This window comes from Delphinapterus leucas, chromosome 3 (genome assembly GCF_059928025.1).
Source record: "Delphinapterus leucas isolate spDelLeu-1000000601 "Yukka" chromosome 3, BTC_Dleu_Yukka2, whole genome shotgun sequence".
Classification (NCBI taxonomy): domain Eukaryota; kingdom Metazoa; phylum Chordata; class Mammalia; order Artiodactyla; family Monodontidae; genus Delphinapterus; species Delphinapterus leucas.
This window is the reverse complement of record NC_143131.1, coordinates 2,701,249-2,710,325: the sequence shown is the minus strand read 5'-3', so window position 1 is coordinate 2,710,325 and position 9,077 is coordinate 2,701,249.

Sequence of the window (9,077 nt, the reverse complement as noted above, 5' to 3'; positions counted from 1 at the left end):
GCTCTGAGACTGCAGGCTGAACACCCTGCCGCCAGTGTCTGAGCATGGCTCTTCAGCCTAAACCACTCCAGAACCTTGTCCTCTTTGACAAAGTCTCCTGGTCCTTCCAGAACCTCACACTCTGTTTCAGTGCTTCGTCACACAGCAGTCCAGAAGTGTAGATGTAAGAGGGGGGAAAGGCTCATTAACTTATTCTCACATTCCCCAGGCATCCAGTAACTAACCTAGTAACTAATGAATGCCAGATGTTGTAGGGGCACCAAGGCTGCAGAGGAAGCAAATGCTTCTTGCCCAAAGGAAGCCCCAGTTGGATGAAGGGAGAGGGACAAATGAAATCACGCACGCCAGTAACAGAACAGGGTGGCCACGACCCAGGCCTTACAGGGGGCAGTCAGCCCACAGAGGAAACCCCACTGCAGCACAAGGAGAGATGTTCCAAAAGCCTTAATAAGGAAATGGACCCTTAGACATAGTCTTGAAAGGTGTGTAGGGGTTGACCTGCAAGACTGGATGAGGAACATCTCCACCAGCAGAGGGAGAAGTGGGACTTCGGTGCTGAGAAGGGTCAGACGTACATGAGACGAGCAGGAAAAGAGGCACCAGACTCGAATGCGTGTTGCAATTCTTTCTCTGAACCTTGAAGGAAGGAGAGGAAACAGAGATGGAAAACAATTTAGGTGTGTCTAGAGCATTTGCAGGGAGTAAAGGAGTTCCCATTTTGTACCCTCAATTTTCCCTGGAAATTTTTTTTTTCTCCCTGAGAGATACAAGTATTGAGGTGGAGGATTCAGAAAGTGCACCCAAATGTATACACATTCTTGACATAACTCTCTCTCTTCATTCTTTACCCACAAATAAAGCAACTGAGATACATCAGTGAGTTTAAAATGATAAGGTCTCTGAGATACGTTGTAAGAAGAAGAGAAGATATTCTAAACAGCACTGGTGGGTTGAAGGACAGCATAGCAAAGGTGAATTTTGAGAGGTTGAGAAAATCATTTCAGAGAAGTTAACTTTGGGCTTTACCTCATTATTTACATTTGTCTGAAAGCTCTTTTCATTCTTAAGATGAAACTTGAAAAGTTCTTGAAAGATAGTTTTTCTGGGTATACAAAAAAGTTGACAATTCTCAGCACTTGGAAGATGGAATTCCATTGTTTCCTAGCTTTCATATTTGCTATGGAGAAGTCAGATGTCAGTCTAATTGTAGTCGTTCTTTGGTTTATATCTGTCTTTCCTCCAGATACTTTTAAGATCTTCTATTTGTCTTTCAATTTCACTGTCTTGCATTTAGGTGCAGATTTTCGTTCATATACCTTGCTTTGGATTTGTGCTTCTGCGTCTAAGAATTCATGTTTCTCATCAATTTTATATGATTCTCAGCTATTAACTCTCTCCATGTTGCCTCTCCCTCATCCTCATACTTATCTCATTTGTGAGCTCCAACTAATAACACGTTAGGCCTTCTTACTCTACCTTTGATACCTGCCAAACTCTATTCACATTTTTCATTTATTTGACTCTGTTACATTCTGGGTAATTTTTCCAGGCTTTTCTTCCAGTCTACTTATTCTTTCTTCATCTGTGTCATCTCTGCTATTTAACTCATCTATCAAAGTTTTCTTTCTATTGCTATATTTTTTCCATTTAGAGAAGTATATAGTACTATTTTGCTTGCAGTATATGTGTTTTTTTCAGTTATGTATATTACTGTGTTTTATTTTATAATACTTTATTGAAGTATAATTGACATACAGTAAACTTACATATCTAATGTACAACTTGACACATTTTGATAGATGTATATAATCATGAAACCATTATCACAATCAAGGTAATGAATATATCCTAGTTTGTGCATTCACTTATTGATGGACATTTTTTTGTTTCTAATTTGAACTATTACAAATAAAGTTGCTCTGAACATTTATATACAAGCTTTTGTGTATATCTGTGCTCTGGTTTCTCTTGGATAAATACCTAGGAGTGAAATAGTTGGATCATTTGGTAGGTGTGTGCTTAACTTTTGAATAAATTTCTACGCTGTCTTCCAGAGTGGCTTTATAGGTGAATTCTGCCAAATCTTTAAGGAGGATTTGGTACTCCTTTCTACAGGATTTCTACACAAATCCTTCCAGAAAATTGAAGAGGAGAGAATTTTTCCCCAACTCATTTCATATCAGCATTATTCTGACACCAAAACTGTACAAAGTCTTACCAAAAAAAAAAAAAAAAAACTACAGGAAAAAAATCTCTCATTGATATGGATGTAAAAAATACAAGCAAAATTTTAGCAAGTTAAGCCCAACAGCATATAAAAACAATAATACATCATAACCAAGTTCATGCCAGATTGATTTAACACTAAAAATGCATCAAAGTAACTCACAATATTAACAAAGAAGAGAAACCAGAGGACTTCTACATATCAATTTGGGGGGGGCAATTTAATCCATAATAGGATGCCAGTTATTGAGAATTTTGTTATGTTGGGTGATAAGCATTTTTGTATTTCTATAAATATTCTTGAGCTCCGCTCAAGGACAAAGTTGACTTTTCTTGGAACATATTGATCCTTTGGGGTCCCACTTTAGGATATGTTAAGCAAGGCATGAGCAGTCTCCAATCAAGGACCAATCATTCTCCACTATGGAGGTAACACTCTTCTGTGTTACCTCTGCCTAATGCCCATAAGTCCTGGGATTTCCAACTTTGCCTGGTGGGAACGGGCAGTTTCCATAGCGCTGCATGGGCATCTGACCTTTCACCTCAAAGCTTTCAAGAGGTTCTTCCCTGGCCTCCTGCAGTTTTCTCCATGCTCTGATCAGTACTCCGCTGGGTACTCAGTGGAGACCTCGTGCAGGTCTCAGGAGTCCTCTCTCCTCGTCTCTCTTTCTCCAGTCCTCCTGAAAACTTCAGTGTTTCATCTGCACAGACTCTCAGCTCCGTCTCCTATGCCCTCGCCCATTGGGCTATGCCTGTGGCCCCTACCTCACATCACAGCTGGGAAACAGACTCCAACCTGTAAGCTGAAGGAATCTCAGGGCTCAACTCATTTGCTTCTTGCTGCTCACAGGCCTCCAACCTTTGCAACCTGATGTTTAGTGTCTTGTAAATCATTGTCTCACATGTTGTTGGCCTGTCTGTTATTTCAGTCAAGAGAATAAATCTAGTTCTTGTTACTCCATTTTGGCCAGAACTGATAGTCTCTATTTGGTTATTTCTATTTTGTTGCTTTTCACTTATAGTCTAATTGCCATAGCATGTGTCTCCAAAAAAAATAATCTTTTAATTTTGAAGCACTGAGTAGCACGTAGGCCTCCCTCTGTTCATGGCCAGAGTGAGGTTGCCCTTGTGAGACGAGGTCCAGAGAAGGGTGGCTGACCGCCAGGGTCTGTACACATAGGTGGCTTCAGCTGTCCTGAGAGCACAAGGCAGCTAGGACTCATGAAGCCTGAACTCCTACAATCTGGGTTGCGTTCTTTTGGAAAGCATATAAAAATATCTCGCTTTTGTAACTGTTGGAAAGACACAGCTATGTGTACCTGCTTCCAGTGTCTTGAGGGAACCCACACCAGCTTGAGGCACTCGGCTCCACAGCAATGCCCTGGGGGCTTACCAAACATGGTCAGGGTGCTGCTGATCTCTTATTGGAGCAGGTACTAGGTACCTGGCAGCACTGTAACTGCCGTGACCTTCCCAAGCTCTCAGACATTGGGTGGAGTGTAATGAGTGTCCCCTACTGACCCAGGGGCAGGGCTGGAGGGGTGTGTGAGAGCTGCATCCATACATGGTATTCAGGCTCACCTGGACTTTCCATCCTCAGGTAAAAAGATCATTCAAGAGCAATGGGGCTCTCTCTAGATTCAGACCTCTCCCATCTGGATGGATTATCACACACACCCGGGAACACCTGCCATTGGGGGATCAGCCTTCTCCCTTCTCCAGGGTGGAGTCCTTTGCCCCCTCCTTGGCACTGTTGTTTCAGTGGCCCATATCCTGCAGTAGCTTTTTGGAAAAGAGTGCATGGGTAATAAATGTTTTGAGACTGTTTATAAGGGGAATATCTTGATTCTTTCCTTATACCTGTATGAGAGTTGGGCTGGGTATAGAATTTCCTTCAGAACTTTGAAGGCATTTCTCCACATTCTTTTTGTTTTTGGTGTTGCAGTGAAAATGTTCTGAAACCATCCTTTTTCTTAGTCTTTCCTTTACAGAACCTTCTCTTTGTTCCCAGAGCTCTGAAACTTATAAAGACATGCCTTGATCAGAATCTATTTCACCCATTGTTCTGCGACACCAAATATTCTAGGAAATTTTCTTGAATTAGTTCATTGATGATTTCATCCCCTCTGTTTTCCCTCTCTTCCTCTAGTTATTTTTTTCTTTTTCTGAACTCCTATTATTTAAATGTTGGTTCATTTTCTATCTTTTTGTGTGTTTGTTTTTCTTTGCTCTATTTTATGTGAGTTTCTTAATTTTATCTTCTAATCGTTCAATTCTTTTTTTAATTTCTGCTGTTTTAAGTTTTTTCCAATTTTTCTTTTTGTCTTGCTGAATGTTCCTTTTCATAGCATTCTCTTTTTGTTTCATGAGTACAACATCTTTCCTTAACTTGTTGAGAATATTGACAGGGTTGTTGTTGTTTTTTTAAAGATTCCTTCTCCTCAAATGATCTCTTTCTCTATGCTGCTCATTTATGTTTGTTTCTTTTGTTTTTTCTCAGATATTTGACAAAACCTGCTCATAATTAAGAGTGAGGACTAAATATCTGAGTGGAAGCTTTAGCAAATGAGTGAACAGTCTACTGGGGACACTGGATGTTCATATCTTCAGGACTCTCCTCTTGGACTGGTGAGATTCTCCAGAGAATATTTCCTTCTGTAGTGGGATGAACAGCACCACCCCCCCAAAGATATGTCCACACCCTAATTTTCAGAACCTGTGAATATTACTTTATTTGGAAAAAGGGTCTTTTCAGATGTGATTAAGTTAACAATCTCAAAATGAAGCCCTTATCCTAGATTATTTGGGTGGGTGATAAATTCTATTACAAATGTATTTATAAAAGAAAGGAAGATAAAGACAGACACACAGAGAGAGAATGCCGTGTAACAATGGAACAAAGAGAGAGTGGCCATGAGCTGAGGACACTAAGGAATTCCAGAAGCCACCAGGAGCTGGAAGAAGCAAAGAACGGATCCTCCCCCAGAGTCTTCGGGGGGTGCACAGCCCTGCCAACACCTTAATTTCTGGTCTCCAGAACAATGAGAAAATAAATTTCTGTTGTTTTAAACCAGCCAGTTTATGGTATTTTGTTCCAGCAGCCTCAGGAAGCTAACATACCACCCCTCACCAGAGACCTCAGGGCCCAGGGCAGCCGTCATGTGTGGTTAGGGGTTCGGGTGAGTCCATCAAGCAGCCAAGCTCCCACCCTCCAGCCCCGGGCCCTGCTCTCCCCCCGCGCCCCACTGCAGACAGTGAACAGCATCTCCTGGGCTGGTGGGGCATCGCCAGTGGGACAGAGTGTGAGGACCCGCTCCTCAAGGCCTTCAGCCCTGTCCTTGGATTTTAGCACCTTAACCCCATTTCCAGAGAAATGTGGCACCGGTTGCTGAGCCTCTTGGGTATTTTCTGTGGCGTAAAATGGGCCGTTCTCAGCTTTCTTCTTCCCAACCTAGGATTCCACTTCCTTGATTCCGCTAAGTGAAGTGGCAGCTGCTGGGGAGTGAGGACCTGGAAGGCTGCACCTGGTCCCAGGAGTGTTCTTGGCCGTAGGGCACTCAGGGTTCCTGGTTCCTCCAAGTAAATGCGGCTGGAAGGGCTTCCCTGCCCAGTTCCTCCCCAGTGACAGCAGGGAAGGGGGGGGGCATGGAAACAAGAGGGCATCCCCTCCCTTCACTTCTGAGCTGCACCCAGCACACATAGGTCAATTCTACCCTCTGATAATCACAGTAATAACTGCTATTGTTTCTTCCAACAGTCCGTGGGGTCCACTGGTCACAGCCCAAGTTCATTCAATTTGTGGGAAGAAATGAGGCCCAGTTTTCCAAAGATTTGGTTCATCTTGACTGAGGGGAAGGCCCAGGATTCTGAAAGCTCAGGTGTTGTCCCTGGAGTCCAGGGGGCTGTCCCAGGTGCTGGATCCTGGGGTGGCAGGCCCAATCACACTGCCCCTACCAGCTCAGGCCAGGCAGACACACACCAAGGTCAGAACTCCCTGCTGTTCATATTGCTTTTGCCTGTTAGTATCATTTTTTCTGAACAGACTGCATGTGAGGGCTCCCCAGGCACCGTAGCAGCCTGGCCTGAGCAGATGGCTTGAATGGGGAGACGCCCCCCCCCCTTGCCATCTGCACCTGTCCATATGTCCTGGCAAAATCCTTGAACCTGGAAGCGTCCAGCCTATGTGACACAGAGTTGTGACATATTGGGGTCACCACCAGGCTGAAGACCCAGGGAGAGGGCACCCCTCAGGGCCCATGGAGCTCAGAGACCCGGCTGAGTCTGGGGGCCCCTGCAGACCCCCAGTGAGAGGGAGGCCGCACACACTGAGCTGCTCCAGGTCCCTGCGATAGAGAGAGCTTTATCACAGATATGACAAGATAGAGCAGGAGAAGAGAAACTGGGACCAGTGGTAATGCTGGTCCAAAGGAGGAGCAGGTTCCCATCAGTTCCACCAGCAGCCATGGAAAGTGAGATTTTGTGACTGAAATAATGACATTACGAAGGTCACTTAGCAGTAATTCTGGGGATGGAGAAATTATGAAAATTTTGTAATCACTCTATATGTATTATATAAATGTCATTAGAATATGACTCCTCGGGCTCTGAGGAGGTCACCTGGACAGGTCACATTCTCCTTCCGAGTCTCTGGGAGTAAAAACCATACCTTTGCCCTAAATCCCCGTTTCCTTGAAGGGTCGGCTCCGGATACACTTGGACGTAATGAGGACTCTGACGTCCTATCTGCTGGCTGCTCTGGGCTCTACAGTGAAGAAACTTGCCAGGCACAGTGATCAGGTTGGCTGCAGCAGAAATGGATTTTTGCAAGTGATGGGACCATCTGCTCTATATCAGCTGCACGTCGGAGAAGACAACATTTATTCAGAGTTTACATGAATCTGTGCATAGTGGTTCGTGACACCATGGGGTTCGATTGCACACTGTTCCCATTGCAGGACCCCATCCATGCACAGCTGGTTGTTATTGGAGGGAGTGAAGGCCCCTGGCGGAGGCTTGGCTTCTACTGAAACCCACACGCCTCCAGGGAGAAGCCAGGAAGGGAGCTCTTTGAGGTGTCTGTGATGAAAGGGGACAAGGCCTGGATGGAAGATACTCAGTGGGGGGACCCTAGCCGGCCTCCAGGGAAAAAAACCACGGGCATCTCATTCACGAACTCACAGCAAGAAGGTAGGGGGCACTCGAGAGGTCTGGCACTTGAGAAGTAAAGGCTGCAGGAAAGGCTGCAGGGTGACTCAGGGAGCGTAACCGAAGCATTCGGCCGCCTTCTCAGTTGGGCTGCTTTGTTCTTGGTCACTGTGCAGAGGCACAGGGACAGACCCCCAAGCACCATGTGGGCTCCAGGCTGCAGACTTAGCCGCCCATCCAGACATCAGTGTGGGGCTGGGGACCCTGCCTTTCCCTGGCTGCCTTGTGAGCTTGAGAGGGCCTTTGTTCTCCCCCAGTTTTGTTCAATGTTTCGTTCAGACACACCTCTGGGACCAAAGAAATCTGAAATCATTTAACCCTGTTGTCCAATCCAGGGCTTTTGATGTGATTTTAAGCAACGCACCAGCACTCAGGGTTCGGGCCTCTTATTCAGAGCTCAGAGCCACAATGCCAGCTTGTCTCACCCTGAAAAGCCCTCATCCTGACCTGGGGAATAGCCACATCCTTGCATTCCTGAGGGCTTTCGACTGCCGTGCTGCAGGAATCTCCGAATGGCCATGGGCTGGTCTAAGCTGCTCGGGACCTGCACAGCTCATCCGATGGCCCAATCGCTAGACTCTATGGCAGATAACAGCACAGGCTATTTTCATCTCTCAAGTCCATTTGAAATTAATAAGAATGTCCCCCTTCTGTTTTTCATCCACAAAGAGACTCCCTTTGCATATTCATTAATGTTAAATTGATGGATTAAATTATTCCAAGCTCAAAATCAATCCTCCACATATCCATCAGAAAGGACCGAATCCCCCAGTGGGGACAGAGCACAGAAAATGCATTCAGAGACACTGATAAGTCCAGGCCCATTATATGTCATTTTAAACAAAGAGCCTAAAAAGCCCTTTGGAGACGCTCTATCAGCTGTTAAACAGAGACACCGCATGCACCGGGAGATTGATGGCTAGCATTCCCGCCTCCAAATGGCTCTCCCTGGGCTGACGATTACAGGGAAAGGCTCCTCCGTGTCTCTGTCACAGTTCACAGGCAAACAGGTGCCTCCACGCTGAGCTTTCCCTTTGTCTTTCCCGAGGCTCAGTCAATTAACAAGTGCCAGGCGGGGATCTCCCACTCTGCACCCGCTTAGCAAGCAGACGCACAAGGTGTTTGCAAGAATCTTGTCTTTCCCTCTCCTGAAACATCACGAGGTGAATGTGTGCAGATCAGTGGCTGGCTCCATTTCCGGGACCCCGGGGCACAGGAGGGGCAGCCAGGGCTGTGGGTGGAGGAGAGTGACCAGAGTCACTGCTACAGTGGGGTGGCTCTCTGGCCTCAGATGGACGGAGAGGCTTTGTGGGCTCCTTTTGGAAAGTTTAATTCTGAGTCTAGTTCTGGAGAAAATACTCCAGAACAGCCCATCCATCATCTTTGCTCTCTCTTCACTAATGCATCTTCCCATCTTTCCCCTTTACTCTTTCCCATCACCTATCTTCTCATACTTTCTCCGCACCCACAGCTGAATGGAATAGAAGAGAGCTTGGAACACAGTCTGTATGGGGACGTGTCAAAGTGCCTGGAGGAAGGCAGAGGAGACCCCCACCGGGACATGTTCTATTTCTCCCACATCAAGTCTTTCTGATGCAGCCTCCATCGAATTCCAGGGCCTCTCCACGAACACAAGGGTTTTACTT